Consider the following 23,601-nt stretch of genomic DNA (forward strand, 5'->3'; position numbering starts at 1 on the left):
TTTGGAGGGAACTAGATTTGTTTGGGTACATCCATTCAAACAACATACAAAAATTATAAATACATGTTAAAATTAAATTTATTAATTATAAATTAAAAATAAATATAGTTATATATATTAATGCTTTATAAGAATACAAGTTTTTAATTTTAAATTTTTTTAATTTATACTTTTATTATATAATTATTACATATGGTTTAAATAAATGCCACACTAACATAATATATAATGATATTTTTTTTTACTACTAATTATTAAATTATTTTAAATTATATATTAAACATATAAAAATTATAAATAAATCTAAGAAATGTCCCTTATAAAGTTTTCAATAAATATAAATTTTAAAATTTTTCTTGTAAGTTAGATGTCATTGTTTTGAATTAAGAGTTAAATAAGGAAATACCCTAAAGGTCTTGCTATCACTTGTAGAAAAGCTTATTTCCATATGACGTACGCTTATCACCTATATAAACTACATGTTAGGTGAAAAGCAACCTGGATGAATGGAAGGTGAACAAAATGTTTAAATGATCATTTTTTATTCATAGTTTCTAGGTGGCGAGGTTTTTATTTAGAATGCAGACCAAAATGTTTGAGGTTTTTAATTTTTTGGGAATAAAGAATGTCACTTAGGGTTTTTTAGAGTTGAAAAGCCAACAAAATCTTAGATAAAATTTTTGAACCCTTTGATTATTCACCAATTCATGCAAACTCCGATTCCAGGATATTTTGCACCCAAAATCAGCCTAGTTTTCCAGCAATTTGTTAACTTAGTTATTAGTTGATTTTGTTATTGTCTATACTATTGCATATCATTAGTTTATTTGTGAGTGAAACTTGTTCCATCCTTTCAGTCATACGTTCAATAGTTTGCTATAGATAAAAATATTATGTAACAAAATATCAGCCCATGTTAATTTTGGGTAATGACTAAAATTCCCGTTTCCAAATTGTTCATGTCGCTTGAATCATTTTATTTTAAGTTCTAACTAGTGATTTCTTAATGGATTCTGGGCTGTTTCCCATTCGATGTTATTCCTACATAATTTATCTTGAAATTTTCTCTTAAGGTAGATATAAGCATTACCAATAATCTAGGATCACTCAGTTTGCAATATTGAGAAGTTTGAACCACCTACTAGATATCTGAGACTTTAAAGTGGAAGCAGTTAAATCAACTTCAATCAAAATAATTAAATGGAAGATTGAGTGGATTTGAGCACAAGCTCTTAAGGCTGAAATTACAACTCTTATTTCCTTTTCCATTGTTTTGTCTTCTTTGTAGAATATTGTTAGTGCATTAAATTATCCTATGCATTAATCTTTTGGACTGTCCCCTTCTTGCACCTAGTTAGTTTCAGGTTCCTATTAGCCTATTCCTGGTATCTGGTAGGCCAAGTGGATGTGGTTAGGGGACTTAGTGTCCTGAGAAGAGCTCTAGCAGATGTTTTTACTTTTTAGTGTATTTTGGTAGAGTTTCTATTTTTAGCACTTGGTCTTGACTTCTATCTCCTCTCAGTTCAGAGTGCAATTCTTTCTAGTTTAGTGCCTTGATGAGTTCTAAGTTGACAGAATAAGATTTGATTTATTCACTTGAGAGTTCTTTTATAAAGTCACTTTATAACTTAAGTGAAGGGGTAGGTGTTCATAAATTGTGTTCCCTATTCGTACACCTAAGAATTTAGATCCAACTTCAACTTCACACAAAATTGGTCCAAGATAGGGATAATGTTAAAAGGAACATCTAAGAATTTAGCTCCAACTTCAGCTGGAAGGGTGATGGAACCAATGGTGGGGCAAGTGAAATTATCATGCACCTTAATCAAGAGTTCAAATTTATCGTAAGTTATCATGCAACTTAGGCTCAACATAATTACCATTTAAAGCATGGGAAGCCATGAATCTATAACTTCTTCTCATAGGAATCTTAGATTTAGAACAATGGGTTATAAAACTCATAAACAAATATAAACTCCAAAACACACAATTGTCCCTAGAAATCAATAAAGGAAAAGTAAAGGTAAAGATAAGGGAAGTGGTTTATGCTTGGAATACCTTTAATTAATTGACAAAATTAATTGCAAATATAAATGATGATGATGCAATCAATTAACCAATTATTCGAATGATATGAAATGATAACAATTATCCTCAGTTTACTGGGTTTGCCTGTCTGAAGACCCTAACTTGGACCGGGTCCATGTGGGTCTTGGTTTGCATTGGGTTCGGACAAGGTTCACCCTAGGGAACCCAGGGCTCCTGGGGTGAACCCTATCCAGACCCGGGTGAACCTGGACATATAACTTTGAAAAAAATCTTGAAAAACTTGAAAAAATTTGTTAACCTAGACATATATGAATCTATGATACATCGATATATATTATATGGCATATGAGTATATGACATAATATGATATTATTGAAATTCTGAACTATCAATTGGCATTTGGCATTGATCAATGATCAAGTAGCATACTATTAAATGTATTTTGATTTGTAATTTTGTATATTTCTTTAAATTTTTGCATATAATATGTACACACACACATGTACAGACAAACCCAACCCATGAACCCAAAAGGCAAAAAACGATTTGCCTGAAACCGCGATCGGGTTTGCGTCCTCAAACCCGATCTCAAACCCAAATCGATAACTTAGCAATTATGCAATTGATTAAGAAATTGCTTATACAATGTGATATAGCAATGATATGATCAATTAACCACTTAATTAAGCAATATGAGATAGAAAAATGGTGATTAATGAATGAATGAAAGTACACAAGCAATAAATTTTAGAAATAAATGCTTCTAAATATAGAAATTTTATGAAAATAAACTCATCTGAACATCCAAATCAAAAATAATGCAAAAAGAGTCAAGTTCACCAAAATGAAATGTGGTGGAATGTGGAAATGGATCCTAGCCTAGGACACAAACTATGTACTTATTCATTTACCATTTCCAACCTTTGTATATGCAAGATCCAGGTAAAGGGATAGAAAATAGATAACATTCAACATAAACAACAAGATACAAAATTGGAAGCCAACACAAAATTACAAATCTAGAAATAGGAGACATAGAAGAACTTGTGACATCAATCTGGAGTAGAATATGTTGGACTATGGAGAAAGGCGCCTTAGTTTAAAGGTGTCTTTGTCAATACAAAGCTTCGGAGTCCAGATCAGGAGGCTCTATAGATCTGCCTCTTTGAAAATCAGCCTAAAATATCAGTCACTGGAACAATTCAGCATAGTCCAGGGGTTTTCGCCTGTTCGAAGTCTGATGTAATGCCTTGCCAAGGAACCCCTAAGGAAACAAGCCTGGAAAAGTTGGAATTTTTTTTTTTTAAAACATTCCAAAGATAAACTTAACAACTCCAACGACAAAGATACAATACTACATGTTGCACTTGTATGACAACATGCACCAAAGTGTCGCAAGGGGAACCACAACACAAATAGTTGAACATGACTACACCATCGAGGTGACAACAACAGAAAACTAACAATGGAATCACTTGTTGTGACCTTTTCACACATTGCCCCATTGCAAATGGGGACCCCCTTCTTTTTAGGCCCCTTCGGTCTTTTGGCTTTGTTTTTTGGGTCTTCTCGCAACAGTCTCTCCAGTCTCTTTGCTTTACAGGTGTTTGGGGGATTGAATTGATTAAGTCTACTTTTCGTTTGAGTGAATTTGATGAAGTCTTGGGCCTGTTTTGTCAATTTTAGGGTTTCTGCCTTTAGTCCTAGATTTTAGGGGTTTCTGTTAGGGTTTTGGAAAAACTGAACATATCATTGGAATCAAGACCCCTCAAGGAACCTCCCAGTAAAATTTGAGCGAAAACAGTTTTTTAGGGATTTTACTAAGCCCCGAAATGTCTTCATTTGGCCAAAAATAAAATTTACTATTTTTAGTAATTTCTATTTTTAGTAAGTGCTTTCCTGACCTGTTTAGTCCAAACCCTAACATTTTGAAACACTTACTATTTGGGAAAATCTATTTTGGCAGGTTCATCCCTGAAGGCGCTAAAGACGGAACGTTTCTGAAAATCATTTCTAAATCCGGAAGAGTCGGGAGGCAAACAAGTTGGATCAAAAAAATGGTTAAGTATGGAACTCCTATTCCAGAAGTGAAAAGCATGCAAAATCATCTAAGTCTGGAAATCACATCAAGTCCACATATGGTAGCCTGATCAACAAGAAGCTCAGAAATTCATCTAAGTTCATGAAGAATCCAAGACAAGTGAAATTCCTTCACCCATGCCAAATTGAAATCCAAGGCACCAAACTCAGGTGGAGATGGAAAGATGAGAAATCAATGAATTCCTTCCTTAGTCAAAATTGCGCCCAAACAGTGTGGAGGGCACCAAATTGAGGGGTGCAAGGAATCCATGGAAATGTTGAAATTCCATGGCCCAAGTCAAAATGGCGCCTAAGGACGATGGAGGGCACAAAACTAAGGGAAGCAAGGAAAAAATCCAAATTTGCTAAATTCCTCCTCACCATCAAAAATCCGTCCCAAGCCAGAGAAGGGCGCCAAAATGGACCCTCTAGGGAGAGGTGGAAAAAGTATGAATTCCATGCCTTAGTGAAAAATCTCCTCATGCACAAGAAAGGGCACCAAAACAAGGGAGACAAGGAAAAGATTGCAAAACAAGTGAATTACTCCTCCAGTACAAAATTCCGCCCTAGGAGGTCAAATGGCGCCAAAACTCAGTTGTCATGGAAGGAGGCAAGAATTGTGAATTCCTTGGCCATGGTGAAAATCCACCCCCACCACTCAAGAGGTCGCCAAATTTGAGGGGTCAAGGAAGGATGCACAACATAGTGGAATTCCTTCTCTAGGTGAAATTTCCGTCCTAGGACATGGAAGGGCACCAAAATGTAGTATGCTTGGAAGGAAAGAAAAATAGTCAATTCCTCCACCTAAGGGAAATTCCGCCCAACACTTAGGTAGGGCGCCAAAGAGAGGTGGTGAAGGAAAAGATGAGAAATTGCAAAATTCCTCCTTCATGTATAAATAACGCTCAAGGAAGGATTAAGGCGTCAAAGAAGGAGCATCAAGGAAAGTCCAAGATGGAAGGAATTCCATCAGAAGGGAGAAATGTCACCTAGGAATTATGGAGGGCGCCCAAGTGGAGTGGTCGGGGAAGAATTGAAAGAATCATGAATTCCTCCACCTATGTAAAAAACTGCCCATGAGTGAGTAAAGGTGCCAAGGTGCCAAATGGAGGTAAGAATGGGAAATATGAAAAAAGGATGAATTCCTTGCCTTATGAGGAATTGTGCCCTAGGGAAGATTCAAATTCTAAAACTCCATTGTCACAGAGAATCAAAGAAAACTATGATATAATGAAATCCATAGAGATGAGCTTCAAAACGACTAAGACATGGAAGAAGTGCAAAATAATGAAATTCCACCATGCAAAGTGAATTCCACGCCCAAGTTCAGGATGAAGATTTTTCGAGGCAAAGGGGAATTTGGAGGTCAGAAATGAAATGAAAAAGCAAAAAAATTCCCCTTGGTTCAAATTTGAAAAAATCCATGTTTCAGGGCTCAAATGACGTCCAAATTTAGAAATTTTTGAAGATATGGATTCGTGAGAGAATTCTCTCTTTCCTAGAACAAAACCCTAAAATTGTGAAAATTCCTAAATAATAGGATATGGTGGAAAATTGTTGAAAATCTCCTCCAGAGCAAGGAAAGTTTGAGAAACTTCAAGAAAAATCTTCTCTTGATGTTTTCTCTCTCCAAGGTTTTCTCGCCAAGTGGCAGCCAAGTCAATGGACGCTGAATTAATGAAGCATCTCTTTGCATGTAGCCGTCACATTTATGGCATTATGGCAGATTCCTTCTGCATGGCAGCCGTCACATTCAAAAGATGATGGTGCATTTGTGGCATCATGGGCGATTTTTGCATGAGGATACATTCATTGCATAATGGGCACTTTTTGAATGTAATTAATTGTAATGGGATGGAATTAATTGTATATGGGCTTAGTGGGCATTAATAGTTGATTCCCACCTTGTTGCATCTTGAGTGGGGAATCTTCTAGGGTGAAACCCTAATTAGGGTTTTGCATGTAGCCAGGGCTTGAAGCCTATATAAAGGGGTGACCCCCCTCATTTGTAAGAAAGGAGGGAGACTTGTATGAAATTGTTACGATAAGTTTTGAGATAATAACAGTGAAACATTGTTCTCTGATGGTGTCCACTTAAGTTATTTTTTCAAGACTCGCATGGTTTCACCTTCCTCACTTAGAGTAGAATTTTATTTTCTTAGTCGTTAGATAAAGTGCTTTGATTTCAATGGAGAATGTAATGGTGTTTGATGAATTTCCATGGTTCATACTTTTTGCATCTTGCTGATTGTAAGTTGTAGTGTAAAGTTAGCCTGAGCCATTAGACTTGTGCTAAGTTCGATTGTGGACAGTCGTTTGGATTGTGTCGTTTTGGGTATTCAAATGCACTTTCTTGATTTGAAAATCCTTCAACATCCTCAGAAGATTGCATCGGTTCTTGCGGTGTTGTAGTTAATCTTGGCGAAGCAGAGCTTGGTTTATTTGGAATTTGTCCACCAAAGCATTAACTGTTGATATCACTGCCCTTAGGAATAGATTTTAATCCTTCTAAACCCTTTCCCCTTTATTTTCAGTTCATTTTAGTCCATTCAAAGCAAAAGCATTGCAAATTTACCATATCTGATGATGGAGTTCCAGCCACAGCAAATAAGTGAAAGAACGATCCAAACGTAAGGTCCCTTGGATTACCAGCAATCACATCAACCAACTGAGTCACGTCCGTGGCATAAAGGAACCTTGGAGTCAATTGTTTGAACTTTCTACAATCTTAGCATGTAATCGTACTTTGATCAAGAGAGAGTGAAGTGACCATTGGTAACTTTATTTTGTGTTAGACGCTGTCATAAAAAACACATCAACACCACTCACCATGAAGAACAACAGTACAGAGAGAGGAGAGACAGTACCACAATGACAATTGACACATATCATGATTGCGTCCTCTCACTAAACAACACCAAGATGGGATGAGGGAATAATCAACCTCCAATCCACATCACATTAGGCCAACCAACTTGAGCACAAACTCTTATGACCCGATGTGAAGATCACTACCTCTGATAGCTTGCATACGACATCTTGTCGCATTACGACAACACATGAGCGCAAGATTGAAGACCCTAAATGACATCCAACTATAGGGGAAAGCTCAGGGCTCCTAAGACAAGGTCAACCAAGGGTTTCAACCCTTTCATGACATCACATGAAGCTACAAGACTTCACTCGACCAAATTAGGATTTCTCCTCAATCCTAAGTGTGACGATCGGCTTTCGACCGACTTGAACACATATGGATACAATCGACACCATTGTAGCTCACTAACAACTCACTCAAACCACCTTAGAGGCTCACTTGACTCTCCAAGCCCTAACGACAACTTCGATGAGGTCAACTTGCCCTTTTGGGGCTCTAGAAACCTTGTTGGACAAGACCATTAGTCAAGAATGGCCACAAGGGACTATGGCACCGTATTAGGACACTAGCACACTAGAGGTACAATAGCACGACGTGTTGTAGTCCATTGGGCACACTAGTGTCCAATCTAGGCATTGTTGTCCCTAGCAATATTGTATTGTGCTATCGCCCTTCAAGCCCCGCTAATATCCTAACTAGTGAGCAAACTGAAGTCAAGGATTGTGTTGACGTGTCTAAAGTCGCGGAACTACGACTCCATCCGGCCAACGCAGAATAGAAATGCTAAGAATCCTATCCTCTCTTGAGATAAGGAAATCCCTAATGTTGTGTTAATTTGATCAATGGAGAGGACCTCAATGTTTCGGTTGTCAGGTCTTGATTGGAGGATAGCTTAGTAGTTGATGTGTTTTGTTGGAAACACAAAGGGGACTTACGGTTAGACGGAATTGGTTTCGTACAAGTTCCCTAAAGTTTTACAGTCCTATATCATCTGATTTGCTTCTAATTGATGTCATTTCAGCTCGACTGGAGGGTTTCTTTAATGAAAAAAGGAAAAAAGGAGGGATAAGGATAAAGAGTGAATAAGAACAGCTAGCTAATTTAACTAAGACAACATATTTCAACACATAGACGGAATTCTTAAAATAACTAGAAATTACTTTGCCAGCTAATTAGCACAACTAGGTAAAAACTAGTGAAATCATCCAAGGCTTTTGAATTTTCAAGTTATTTAGATACGAATGATAGACTCTTACACCCATTCATCCAAATCTAATAACCGAACTTAGCACAAAAGGGGCTCAGACTAACCATGCAAAGGAAACAATAATCAACTATTTCCTAATGGTATGAACCAAGATTTTCCATCAAATACATGCATAAATAACTGTCTGAAAGTAAATACAGTTGCAGAAATATGAAATAAATGGAGAAGAGGACCATGCACTCACAGTAAAACAAACACAGCTTTAACCTCCATTAAATCCTGTATATATTTCGCTAGAGTTTTTGCAACAATCTTTTTTTTCTGCCTACAACAAAGGAGGAACAAACTCCTTTATATAGAATTCCCAGAAATGGATGAATGGCCAAGATTTAAACTTAATCAAGGGGGCTAGATTCATCCTTTATCAAAACTGCCTATACCCATAAATGGGAGGCAAAATATCAGCAACAACAAAAGGAGAAACAATAACTACCCAAAAAGCTGCTCCAAAAAGTGCACATGCACGGAGCTCAAGATTTACAACTGTTTTGGTAGTTAGAAATGAACTTTATGTCTAAAAAGTGCTTTTTAAGATTTAAAAAGAAACTTGCACTTTTAGGAAAGCACTTTCTCCTTTTTTGTTGTGGACCCTTTTTCCGAAAATTCATCCTCGTTGTGCAAATACTCCTTCTAGATGTCCCGACCTGCTGTACACTCTGCCCGAACATATTCCTGAAATCTGATGCATAGCTGAAACAACACCATGCTTTGGGGCATAGGAGGATGGCGTATTTTATATTGCATACCCTCCAAGTGGCGATCCACATGCTTTAACCCATCCTTCCAGTCGGACCAATGAGCCTCAAAACTTAATATGTTCGTATGCAACCCACTGGCAAATTCTAGGTCTTCCATGGAGTATGCGACCTTATCAATTCTCAATCTATCCTCCTAGTTTGGTTGTACTTGATTATCAGACAAACTATTTTTCCAGCCCAGGACCCCATTGATCTGAGTATCTTTCCACCAAGATCCCTCATGTTTTTCAAAATTTCCTCGCATTCCTCCTACTCTTTATTAATGGTATCTTTTGTGTCATTCTTCATGTTGGCAATTCTGTACCATTCCTTGAAAGTGTTGATGTCACAGGGATCTAGGATAGCGGACAATGTGGGAATCTACTTGTGGGTCTAGAAAAGAGCCCTTATGAGGGGAAGAATTGTACCAATCACCTCATGGACCCTAAAACACTCCCTCTTTACTTCAAACAATTTGACAAGAATGGTTTCTCGATGGTGGGCCATTTCCTTTACATCTTCAATGATCCGCTCTCCCTTTTCCTTAATGTCCCGAATCCATTCCCTGACGGCCTTGGCGGTATCATGCACTCCTTCAAATTCGATTGTAGTCTTTTGTGACAATGCCAATGGGGGAACATGGGATTCAGGGGCATGTTGCAATGGTTTCAGCAGGTGATCAATGTATCCCTCATCTTGCTCAGCACAAACTCGGTACATGTCTCTCTCAGCAGTCATTTCGTCGAGTTGTCTGAGCATATTCTACACGGAATCCTTGAACTCTTCCCTTTATTGCTCTTTGGTGGCTCGCCCTATCGAGATGGTCATAATACTATAATCGACCAATGCTATTTGATCCGTTGGCTTATCTGTAGGCGGGGTAGCGATATGAATGGTGCGGTTCCTTTGGTCATCCTTAGTGATCCGGGAGTAGGTCTTCGGCTTTTTCTTACCTTTGGATTTTATCTCTCCTATGCGAGAGAAAATATCCTCCAAGTTGATAGGTGGCTTGACAGTTGCTTTCCGCTGTGCACGAGCAATTAACCAGTCTTGAGGGATGGTTTGTCCAGATGTTATTGCCAAATTCCCACTTTGTTCCTTGGAGGCTTCAGTTGGCTCACTGCCTATCTGCAATTGATTGGTCATAGAAGGAACGGACGTAGTATCCAATCCCTTACTTATGGCTGAGTTTTCCCCTACCTCGCTGAACAACTACCGAGCATCCCCTTGTGATGGTTGCTCTTCAATTTTATTGGGCTCCTGGGTCTCATCTTCCTTTTTCTCTCCCTCAACAGTGGTGTCATCTTTGTCGGCGCTATTCAATTGTAATTCATGCCAACTTCCCTGTGTGAGCTCACACTTACCAGCCTCTTGATTAGGTGGAATTTCTCCCTCCTCAACTTGGTTTTTAGGTTCATCGAAGCCAACAATCCCTACCTCTACATCTGGCTCATCTTGTGCCCGAAGATTATAAGCCTCGAATGCATCAACATCACTCTGGGAAGGCGAAGCAGGTTTATAGTCAAGTTCAACTACATCATCCTCCGAACTGGGGTCCCTGGATGACGAACTAACTTCCGGCCTCTTGATAGGGATCTTTTCTCTTCTGGTTCTTTTTGATGTCCAAGTCCCTCTATTGGCTCTGGCTTTCTTCCTCTTCTTTCCAGGTTTCTCAACCTCTTCTTTTGGTGCGCTTGAGGTTCCCTCATCCTCCGAAGACTGGGAATCGAGACTGCCCATCAGATTGTATGTAAATTGAATCCCTTCATGGGTTAGTTTCTCGATTTGCTGGGATAACCAGTGATCAATATACCTTCTTGGAGCTTCCATGACACCTCAAAATCAGTAATTGGATCCTGAGACCAATCAATGCCAGGCAAGAGGTATTTAACTACCTCAAATTCTTGGACTTGCAAGCAATTGCCATAATTTGTTACCTGATCTGGGACCTGACGGTACTCATAAAGCCGCATTTGCTGCACACTTAGCCTAGAATACTCACGTCGTTGGACCTCATAGTCATCGGAACAGTTGCTCCAATAATCCTCAATTGATGCCTTTGCTCTATAGCACCTGCCATAGGCTCTCTTTGCCAAATTGTCTTGATCGAAACACTTCCTTGGGAAGTGTTCCTATAGACCATAGGATGCTAATTCAGCAAATTACTCGTCAACTTGCACCGAATTCTTGAAATGCACATCGAGGTCACCCAAGATCATGGGGAAGGTGAATCCGGATTGTTTCTTATCTCTGAGTAGGTTGCCTGCTGGGTGTGTCTGTCTTGCGACTTCCATAAGGACTATTTTGTCTGTCGGATAGCGTGGAAGTCGGAATGGTGCTTCCTCAAAGCCTGCTATCTTGAGGTAAGTGAACTTGGGGAATTGAATAAACCATGCGCCATACTTTTCTATCAAAACGGTAACCTGCTCTGAAAGCCTTATGTGCAATCCTCCTTGCATTAACCTGACTAGGCACATTGTAAAGGCGTCATTGACACGCTCATACTGACCAATTGCATAAGCAATGTTGTTATTTTCTCTTTGAGCTATGTCATAGTAATGTAGTTGAGGGTAGCACTCATACACCTTTACCTGATTTGGCCCTTTCCCGATCTCGCCTTTCTTGATTAACCCTATCATTGGCTGGTGTCGAGCAAACATGTAAATCAGGTAAGAAGTCATGGCGAAGTACTTCTTTTCTTCAAGCTCGACCAGTTGTGTATGGATATTATCGCTGATGATCTGAGCCCAATCAAACTTGGACTTCCCGGCAAAGACCTATTCAATAAAGTAGAACATCCATTCCTCAAAAAAATTGGATTGAGGGAGTTCCATAACCCGGCTGAGTAAGGTAACCATGTCGCCATACTCATTATAAAAATCACTTATGGGGGTCTTTTTACTGATCCTAATGCTTGGGGGCCTTCTTTCCTTGTACCATTCTTCGTTTATCAATGTCTTGCATTTAGCAGGATTCATGTCATAAGCAATCTGCGCCTCATCAATAGTTGTAGCAACAGGATTATCGGGAAATGGGATGTCAAATGCTTCCCAAATGGCCTCAGGTGTGAAATCAGCTAGCACCATGTTTTCTAGGACCACTAATCTGCTCTCTGGCTGATAATGTCTAGCAGCCTCAACTACTAGTTCATAATTTTGCACGGACTGAGGGAAACCTGTTGCCTAAGCAATACCACTCTCCATCATCCACCTGGGCTTGCCATAGGCGTTAGGAGAATATACCCTATTTCTGAAATCCTGAATGTCTATGTGGCCCAAATCAGTATCACCTACATTTTCCCATATGCTTTGGACTTTCGACTCCCTAACTCCTCCCTTTTGGTATTGGTACTTCATTTTCTTGCCTCTGCTGGGAATGTCAGATTTAGAGACCCGAGATGTTCTAGTTGCACTAGGTGTCTTTGAGGATTCTACCGCCGATTTAGGCATTTATCCTGCACAACCGGACACGGATTACGAGACGAGATGAAGGAAGTGAACAGGTTAGCCAAAACAAAGGATGATGTTAGTGCATAAAACCAAAGATCAATAGGAACACCAAATTCAGAAAAAGCATGACGCTTCAATAAAAGAGCCTGATTAATTGGAAGTGAAACGCTTATTTGAAACAAGAAATTAAGCTGGCTCTGTTTAGAATTTGCCACTTTGAATTTTACATTTCAAGGTTAATTTTTCCTAGCTGGCTTTGCCTTTGTGCTATGCTTGACAGTTTAAAATTAAAATTACGATCTAGAAAAAATTCACCATCTGACCAATTCTCCGATCTACTGTTTAAGCATAGTGACCAGTTTTGCATTCATTTAATGACTTTAAAGGAGACAAAATGAATTTACTTGGCGAATAAGGTGGTTGCCCCACGATTTCTCCAAACTTCAGGTTAGAAAAGCTTTGTGCGAGTTCAGCCTGTAAGGCTCTTTTGTAAACGCCTTCATTGCGATTTTTGACTGCAGAGGGGTTTTGCAAATGACGCGGGTCAAATACCCTTTTCCCACGCGATTTCTGGCTAGGAGAGGCGCTCGGCAAAGCCTTTAAGCTAAACGCCTGACCTTACTTCGCGTTTTCGGTGTAGGGAAGGTTTTTTTGCGAACTTGAAAGAGTTAAACGCCTCCCTTCCAATATGACTAACTCGTGTTTCGGCCAAGAGAGGTATTTTGCAAACTTGAAAGAGTTAAACGCCACCTTATGAACTGCACGATTTCCACCCTTGGCGATTTTCAGGGTAAAAGGGTAAAATGCAAACTTTACAAATGCCTGATCTCTACGATTTTCTTTGTGCGTTGCGCGATTTTCACGTGTTTGCTGATTTTCGAGGCAAAATGGAGGTTTGAAAAGTTCGCGATTGACTTTGCCTGCCCATTTTCGGGCTAAAAGGATGAAATGTAAACCTTACAAACGCAAATTATTATTTTCGCAATCTAACCCTTCCTGGCGATTTTCGAGACAAAATGGAGGTTTGAAAAGTTTTTTAAAGCTCCACGATTTAACTTTGCCTGCCCATTTTCGGGCTAAAAGGATGTTATGCAAACCTTTTGTAAATGTCTTATTGCGCCTTCCTCCATTTCGGGCCGATAACGCCTTTTGCAAAGTTTTCAAATTTAACGCTTTTTATTTTCTCCCTTTTCAATTTTCGAGGTAAACAGGCGTTTTGAAAAGTTTTAGTTAAGCACTCTTTGTAATTGCAATTTCAGGCTAGAAGGCCCTTTTGAAAAGTTTAAAACTTAACGCTATACTTTATTTTCTCCATTTTCAGTGTAAAAGGGAGTTTTCAAAACTTAAAGAAAAGTGAAACGCCCTTTGTGATTGTAGTTTTCGAGCTAGAAAGCGATTTTGAAAAGTCTTAAAACTTAATGCTTTATGATGCATTTGCATTTTCGCTTGACTTGCCCAATTTCAGGCTAAAACGACCTTTTGTAAACTTGAATTTAACTTATGCTTCTTTTGCTTTGCACACTTTCACTTGATTGGCGTTTTTCGGCTAGAAGGCGATTTTTTGCAAAAGGTGTGTTTTATGACCAAAACGCTTTTCTTCATTTGTTATTTCGGGCAAGAAGGGAATTTTCGCAAAGTTCCTAAGTATTCATGCCGCCTTGCAAATTGGCAATTTCGAGCTAGGAGGTGATTTTGAAAAGTCTGAGTTCAACGCCAAATTCGGCCTAAAAGGTCATTTTGCAAACCCATGGACAACTGACATTCATGCCTATTGAGTCGATTTTCAGGCTTACGCTAAAACAAGTCTCCCTTGGAAGAAATCTTGAACACTTCAGATTGCAAGACTCTCTGCAAATTGACCCCCTAGCCCTGCGACTCAAAACTTACTGACGCCCCATCTCCTGCACGGGCTTATTCAATCCTCTCAGGATCATTACTTCACTACTACCTGTCGGACCTCAAAATGGCGAATAAAACTCAAAATCCTACACCGGGCAAGACGAAGACTGGAAAACAAACGAGGGGGACCTTGTCAACGACAGGAAGTGTGCAACGCACAACAGATTGATCTTACGGACATCGCGGATGCGTTGGAGTAGACAAAACACCCCAGGGATGCTTGAGGAACATGAAAATGCCAAAAAGGACAAGAGGACGAGGCAGATAAACTACTTCCTTCGACACTAGGCACCAGTAATGTGTGCAAGCAGAAGGTGGGTAGGTAGACAAGTACCTCTACATCACCCTAAACTCCTGCCCTAAGATACAACACAAAGGACCACTGAAAACGACACTTTGGATGCCTTACAGAACTACACAAGATGCATCCAGAGGGTCCCAATCAAACCCAGATTGACTCAAATCCACTTGAAACGACTCAAGTCACTACAACGAGGTATGACAACCTTGTGAACGGGCTACAACACCCTCCAAGACTACTCAAATGCCATCAAGTTTATTCAACACCACCCCACCATGTGGAGCCCTTAAGTCCACCCCACTGTGCTCATGGAGATAGTCACATGGTCCAGACACTCAAGCAAAGAATACACACGGGGTATAGGCTTACACACATGCCATACATGAAGTATACACATTATACATGATCATATTTTAAACATCCCCAATGGGAAGAAACACCATACATCTTGATTGCAAATCAGTCCATGCAGAGGAAGAGATACAACACTCATTTAAATATGTGAACCATAAAGCATCAATGCATGAAACCATATGCCATCCAACACAAGATAAAAAATAACATACAAGACCAAACAACATGGTAATATTAAGATAATTAGTTACTTGGCACCAACATGGAAGTCATGAACCTCTTTCAGGTACCACTCAGACTACTAGGACTTAAATGCTAGAGTGCCAAGTGTAGGGAATGTCATCATGTGTGCTTGAAGGGATGGCACCACATGGAACTAGGCATCTTCTCATACAGACGAGAATGTGCAGTCATACAAGAATTGGCACTACGTGAGCGGGCATTCTCTCTAGAATAAGAATTGACGCTCCATGTGCGAGCATGTCTTCCCAAGACATCCTTGGCCTATACAAGCACTCAAGGCATGCAAGAGGCACCAATTATCTTATTAATGTTTTACTCCAATGTTTTATTTAGTTATTGTTGATTAAGAGTCCCCACACTGTGGTTGCCAATGTGCCACTTTGAGCTAGGGACACGTTGGGAGCCACTCCCTAGACCCACTCTAGTACCTAATTCTAAGGCTCATCTTGTTCTACATGAATGAGGAAATTAAAGCCAAAATCAACAATGAAATATCACATTTAAAAATCCATCCAAAACACAAGGCACAATTGCCATCTTTATTACCACTATTCACATAATAAGCTCAATTGATCAATCGATCATAACCACACAAAGACAGATCCCAATGATCCAAATTTGAAATTCCATAGATATTTTCCATCATTCCACATCATATTCTAACATTGAAATATCAAAATTCTACTTATTTTTATTTTCCAAATTTTCTTTCCAAAACTATTGAATAGTGTTTTCATCTTTAATTTAGCTTGAAGAACACTAAAAATTCAAAGTTTAAATTTCCAAATTTTGAAGATGGCTTTTTGATTCCTATATGCACAACACTAGATTTTCACAATCAATTACACATTTTAGCCATTCAATTGCAATTTTGACATGATAACATTTCTATGTGCATGGTTTATGTGTTTTTCTCAAATCAAAAGATGTAAACAATAAAATGAATTTCTTTTGACTAGTGAAATGTTCTAAATTATAATACCTATCAAATGCAAGCATTTAAGATTCAAAAGAAGGAAAAACAATGGAGGACTTAAGATCCTATCTCTTTGGAGCAGCAAAAACAATCTTCCTAGGAAAATCCAAAGATTGAATACCCACAAAAATTCTCCTAAGATTTCCTCCCCAAATCATCAAATCATATTTCACATACAGGAGGGTTTTTGAACTTTCCCAATGCAAAAATGAACTGTTTAAAATAAGGCTAATATCACAATGTAAAACCCACTTACTATTCACTTTTTGAAATATAATAAAATAAAATTAATTAAATCATATTTCTAATTTCTTGATTGCCCCAATTAGACTAATTATGCAATTGCCAACACAATGAATACACAAGGCATATTTTAATTCTTTAAACCATTAAATTGCAATAAAATCATTGCAACTCATTTTATATTTAAAACTGGTGCTAAAATGCAATCAAGCAAATATGTACAAATAGTCTTTACTGGTTGACCACAAAGAGCTAATAGGGCATTCTGAACATTACCAACTGTGATAGTCAGCGTATAAATTGATAAACACAAGGAAATCGCATCCAACAAGGTATGATGGGTAAGGTTTGGTGACGTTTTAGCCAGTGTGCTATCTCTTATTAACCATCGTTGGGGAGGGCACGCTCAAACCTGTGGAGCTAGGTGGAGTCGATACTTGGTACATGCATCACTCAACATACGTCAAGGGTACTTGTGCGTACACATATAATAGCCGAAGTGCATTTAATTTCCCAAACAAGGTAAAATATAACATAATATTAATTCATTCAATTTATCTTATTTAAAATACATTATCACTTAATTTCCCATCAATATAAATATCTCTAAACTCAGTAAATCTAAATCACATTATGGTTTCATCTCACATATATTTTATGCCATAATCATATTTAATTCATGTTAATATTAAATCCATTCTAACATCTTGAGCATCATTAGCTTGGAACATGATTAACATCAAGCGTAACATTACATTTCATCATCATTTTAATCTCATGGAATGTCATGACATATGAGCACATCAAGCCTTCACAACAAATTAGGCACAATAGAATGCATGCATGCATTACAATGCAATTGCCCAATGATTGATGGTCCGAGCACATCGCAAGTCACAGAGAACACCAAATGCACATTAAAACAGAACATAGATCAGGTACTCGAGAGCAAAGCACACATGCACAACTCAACATCTCTAGAAACAGGATCAAAACATAACGAAATACCCACATCTTCAAATTGCAAATAGGAGGGGCATTACTGTAAGCTCCCACTCAGAAACTGACCCAAGTTTTATACCAATAATAGCAAAGTCCAAATATTCAGCATCTCTCAACAAAGAAACAATAGATTGATTTAGTCAGAAAGAATGCTAGCATTAATATCAAAATTATGCAAAATAGGTAGAATGCAGCAATAAAATCTGTCAATATAGTTAAACTTCAACCCCTACAAATCCAATCTTTGAAAGAGACTCCATAAAATCTCCAGATTTGAAGTCTGAATAACTCCGCCAATCACTACTAGGGAGGAATCTTTCACCCCCGAAATTGGCCTTCCCAAGAGGGTTTGTGTCCACAAAAGGTTGAGATGGAACAATCTCTAGAACCACGAAGGTTTCAATCCAAGAGAAAGAATAAACTCAACATACCTCAAATGAGCCCTTCACTGCTCTTTTATGATCTTCTGAATAACTCTTCGAATTTGCCTTTTCAACTTCCCTTTCTCTTCATATTTCCCTTTCTTTTAATTTTAAACTTTTAACTTGGGAGATATTAAAGTGGCCCTCATTGACATAAAAAATGGTCTCTTAAATCTTGGGAGTTAATGGCCTTATTAAATAATTAAAATATTATTTTAATTTTTTTAAATATATTTGTAGGCCAAATAAAAGGGGACATTACATTCTTCCCTTCCCAAAGATTGCTTTCCCTCAAGCAATCTTGAACCTACAAGCCAATGCTAGGGTCCCAAATTGTAATGTCCCCTACCTGATTAACATAATTAATCTATTTCGATATACTACAATTGATTGAGAGACCAATCATGAAATCAGTCATTGATGTTTTTTAATTTATTAGTTATTAACGAGTGCTTATTTATTTTCCTCATTAGCTTATTAATTTCTTTATTCATAGTTTTTAATATAGATATCAGACCTGCTACTACTTCAGTTTTAAGGGAGAAGGGTCTATGTATGTTACCAAGGTGCTTAGAGACCGAATACAATAGGTTCCCTCAAAGTTTACAGATCCAAGCCCTTGCCTATCTTGGGTCTATACCCTCAAGGCTTATGGGTCGCTGATCCCCACCCTATCTTGGGACTTAACCTATTGCTTGGATTTAGGCTGCCCCTTTTTGGAACATCTCATCCCCATCTTCTTGACTGTCATACATATTGCAGTCTCTATTAATATTACTATTAAATTTTGCATAAGAACATTATCAGGCATCATATGTTAAGCATACATATTAAGCACATCCTCATGCATACCACCAAGAGCAAGGATGTTACTGCCTATAACTTAATAACAGTTTTGATCTGATTTGATCTGATCTAATCGATGGTGATCTCACGAGATCCTTTTGATTCATTTCCTTTATATCTCTCAATGTGAGGGAGAGGTCACACCTCTTCATCATATATGCCCTCTCAAATGAGAAGTATGGCGAGTTGGGGCAGTCAGTATCTGTGTATGGGAAGTGTTCAAGCTCTCACTAGTGGTTATTCTTATGCCCTCTCTTCTACTTATGATTGGGACAGCGAACCTTTTCTTTCTATGGTTCATCATTCTGAGGTGCTTGGAGTGGGAACTATAAGAGATTTCAGAAGTCTCCATGGTTGTATAAGAATAATTCAATTGAGGCCTAGTAGATTCGTGTGGAGTTATGGGGATGAGGTTGTTGAGCTCTTGCAAAGGATTGTTTTCATCTTTGCAGGGAGAATTGGAGAAGTCACATTTACAGTCATGGCTCTGCTTGACACCTTGGGAAGATATATTGTGGAGTTTGATCGTGAGTTGATTATGCTTTATTTCCTATTGCCTAGGCTTGTGATAGATAGTGGCATTATTGATATTGATTACTTAGAGCTTTATGGGCATGATATTGATTTCAGTCCTTCAAGGTTTTTCAGTTTGAGTATCATGGATGGTAACATTTTGGAGTTACAAGGGAGGTTAGTGCAGTTTTGGCATGATGTTTTCATTGATGTGATCAGAGTGGCGCAGCATCGGCATGGTGGGTTCTTCTTGAGACGAACATGGGACCCTGGGATCCTACTTGCTTGGGTGTGGATCAGTTTAAAAAATTTTGGAGTTGTGATGGCATTGCTTGAGGACAAGCAATTTTGGGAAGGGTGGATTGTAATGTCCCCTTCTCTGCGGTGATTAGTTCAGTTGGTCGTTACCCTATTTCGGAGGCCCATAGGCTAGTCGGGAGCAGAAATGAAATGTAATTTCAAAATAATGGGAAGTGAATGTGCATTTGGGTTTGGCGTTCATTTGGAGGGAATGTGAATTTGAATTTGGAGACACAAAGTCTATAAATAAGAGTGTTGGGCTCTTGTTTTTGGTATCCAAGAATTTTTATAATGAAATGCTGCCGAAATGCTGAGTGAAAGCTTCGGGGAACGCTTACCTCCTAGCCATAGCTTGATTTCTTGCTTGCAATACAGCAACTAGTCGAGCCAGAGACTACTCTTCATTCAAAGGAGTGGATTGAAGATCATTAATGTTGCAGATTTATATATTAGATTTCTAATTTTTGGGAGTGTTGTAGTGTGTTCTTGTTGCTAGTCGCGGAGTGTGCTGAAGTGGATTTTGGGTAGCAGGTCTCAATGTGTCATTCTCCTCGTTCTAGTTATTTCATCTATCTTTCTTTATGATTTAGGCGATTCATTTTGCAAGTTTATAGAGTTTAAAATGGTGTTTTGGATTTATTTTTGCAAAATCGTACCTTAGCTGCCCGTACCATGTGGCTGAGCGCTTTGGAATGCGTGCATAAATTATTGGGGTCGGTTTGCCATGTTTTGTTGTCCTAAGAATGATCGCCTACCTCCTAGCTATTATTTGCTTTCAGTTTCGTGTCATTTGGTTAAGAATTGGGTGAGTTGTGAGTGTTTTAGTGGGATTTGGTGTTGCTGGTCTGTGTGTTTTCAGCGTGCTAGGAGTATATCAGAATTAGAGCTTTTGGTGTTTGGAGTTGGTTTTGGGGTGTGTGAGTTCATTGGTGTGAAGAGAAAGGACTTGGTTTCATTTGCAGTTGTTGGTCATGTTATTGCACTTGGTTCATCACTCTTATATGCTATGACTCATATTGTAATGCTGGTAGTAGTACTAACAGCAGTTTCTATTGTTCTTTCTTGTCCCACTACATAAGTGGAAGAGGCTGGCCTTGCCGCCTATCTTTGGAATAATGGTTTCCCTTAAATTGTAATCCATATTGTGCATTGTAAAGCCGGTTAGTAGTACTAACAGCTATCTAATTGGATTATTGCTCTTAGTCCCACTACATAAGTGGAAGAGGTTGGCTTTACCGCCTATTTTTGAATATTGTAATTTTGTCCTCCCGCTGCATAAGCGGTAGAGTTGATTGTAATTTCCTTTCTAGTCCTCCTACTGAACAAGCGGTTGAGTGATTGCATTCTTCAGTTCTTTAGCTTGTCCTTGGCTAGTTTACCACCAAGTGATTGCATTGTTTTCATTATCCCGTTGTATAAGCGGAAGGGGTTGGCTTGCCGCCCGAAAATTTGTAATCATTTTCAGTTATCGGCATCTAACGATCCCCTCGACATTGTATGCTCTCACCCTCCCAGATTGGGCCCTCGGTGATCAGAAAGTGGAGGGTTACTTTCAGCAGCATTGGTTTTCATTTCCTAACCATAACAAGTGTTGTGTTGAATGTAATTGTGGAAAAAATTAAGGGGAATATTACAATTTCATAAAAAAAATTCTCCATAGGCTTAGTTTGAAAATCAAACCAAAAACCTCGTCTCAATTTTTGAATTTTCAAAAATAGACATCTACTACAATTTTTTACTCAAAAATTTGCAGTTTTCTTCTCTAAGGCACATTTTACGAGGTTCAAAACTCATATTTGCCAATGTCAAATCATCAATGGCCGTGTTTGTCATCGTTGTCCGAGTTTTGGTTGGTTTTTGCTTTCATTCTCCTAGCTTTTTGTGCAATTTCAGGTTTCAAGTCAGCCACTGCAAGTAGGAACTTTTTGCAGTCATTGCAAGTTAACTTTACTTGCAATCGGGTCTCTAAAACCCAATTACAAGTTAGTTTGTTTTTATAAAGTATATTTTACTTGCAATCGGGTTTTTAGGACCCGATTACAAGTTCTCTTTATAAAAGAAAAGATACACATTTGGGTCACTTGCAATCGGATTCTAGAAACCCGACTGCAAGCATGTAGTGGCTATCTTCTCTTGCTGGAATTTTAGGAAATCTAGAATTTTTTGTGGTGTTGCTGAAGCTTTTTTCCTTCTCATAACTTATGGTGGTCTGTGGCTATCATTCTGGGTATTAGTTAGTTGATTTCCTTACAGCTAAGCACTTCATTTCAAGTATTATTTGCTGTATTTGGTGAGAGGAAATCGCCCTAGGGCAGGCCATATAACATCATCTTGGCATGAGGACATTATAAGAGGGCTCAATCTACGTTCACCGGAGTCTGAAACCCTCTATTAAAGCACCTAGTTCTGCAGATTGGATGTTTGCATGTTGGATCAGATTCAGTGAGCTTAAGTAGCCTAATAACAATCTATCAAACCGTCTTGTTAAGTGTTGGCATCCATTTTGGCCACTGTATACTTCTGAGCATTACTTTCATGACTATAACAACATTCTGAGGTCTGAAAATATTGTCCTAATGTTCTGATTTCATACTGCTGTTAATCTGGATTAAAATGATGAGTTTCACGTGAAATGATTGAATGTGTTATGCTCTCTTATTGTTGTATTATGTTCAATGCCTATACAAACATGATGCAAACAAACTGAAACAAACCATCAACCAAACGATAAACTGTAAAGAAAACACACAAGTCTACTTGACATTTGCAACAAAGAAAAAAAATCAGGGGTGTTTATTACAATTTACTACCATAAACCATAGTAACGAGATTCAAACTCGGTGAGGGTGACTGAAATGTCCCCCTCGATTTTTTTAATTTTACACAATACATTCACCCGTTAGCATTAGCATGATAAAATGTAGCAATACAAATTGGCGGTTGGACCAGCCACTTCCACTTTTCAGCGGGATATAGAAAATTGGAATTTAACAACTACTTGGCGGTGTAACCAGCCAATTACAAATCCAAAATGATTGAAGTAAACAAACAATCACTCAACCACTAATTCAGCAAGAGGACTAGAAATAACAATAACTATCTACTCAACCGCTTATTTAGCAGGAGGACAGGAGTACAATGAAATAAGATAAGCGGCCAAGCCAGCCTCTTCCACTTATTCAGTGGGTATTGTGAAATAATCTAGAAATAAGATAGCTGTTAGTACTACTAATCAGCTTTACAATACATAACATGGATTTTTCAGATCAAGAGATATCGCTGGCCAAAGCTGCAAATGATGTTCAACTCACTTCAAAGCTACAAGAGGCTAACTACCCAAAACACAACCCCCACACTACAAAATTCTAAATCTGATATACTTTTCCAGCAAACTGAAAAACACAGACCAGCAACACCAAATCACACTAAAACGCTCACAACTTCTCCCAAACTCAACAGAATAACTCGAGACTAAGTGCAAATGAATTCTAGGAAGGAGGCGACTTGGTTAAAACCAACAAACAGCTGCACACTCGCTCAAAGCATTAATGCACACATTTCTAGACAACCCCAGCATGGTACGGCCTGGGCATTAGGGCGATTTGCTATAATAAATTCACAACTCCAAATTTTGAAAGATGACATGAAGGATCGCCTAAGCCTTAGGAAAATATAGCAAGAATACTCAGAAGCCACAAAAATTCACCCTTGGACTTATGACGAAAAAGCCACTTCAGCTCTACAACCGACCTACAACCTGAAAACTCACAGACACCCCAAAACACATCAAAAGTTACTACATCAATGAACTCCATATGTTCTTCAGTGTAAAGAACAGTCTCACAATCTCAACTAGTTGCTATCTTTCAAGCAACAAGACAAGAACCAGCTAGGAGGTATGCATTCCTCGAAGCATTCAATCGGAATTTCGGCAGCACTTTGTTGCGAATAAACATGGATATCCAAAACAAGGCCCAAGCACTCATATTTAGAAATTTTTTGGAGCTCCAAATTTAAATTCAACTCCCTCCAAAATGCCTCGAAAT

General features: G+C 38.5%; 1 protein-coding gene across 3 annotated transcripts in view; it reads left to right on the forward strand.

The window, feature by feature from the left end:
* The window catches only part of LOC131060739 (pentatricopeptide repeat-containing protein At2g41720), a 349,323-nt gene that overhangs the window by 319,195 nt on the left and 6,527 nt on the right, over positions 1–23,601 (forward strand). The window lies entirely within an intron of this gene.

The sequence above is a fragment of the Cryptomeria japonica genome, chromosome 10 (assembly GCF_030272615.1).
Source record: "Cryptomeria japonica chromosome 10, Sugi_1.0, whole genome shotgun sequence".
In the NCBI taxonomy this organism is placed as follows: domain Eukaryota; kingdom Viridiplantae; phylum Streptophyta; class Pinopsida; order Cupressales; family Cupressaceae; genus Cryptomeria; species Cryptomeria japonica.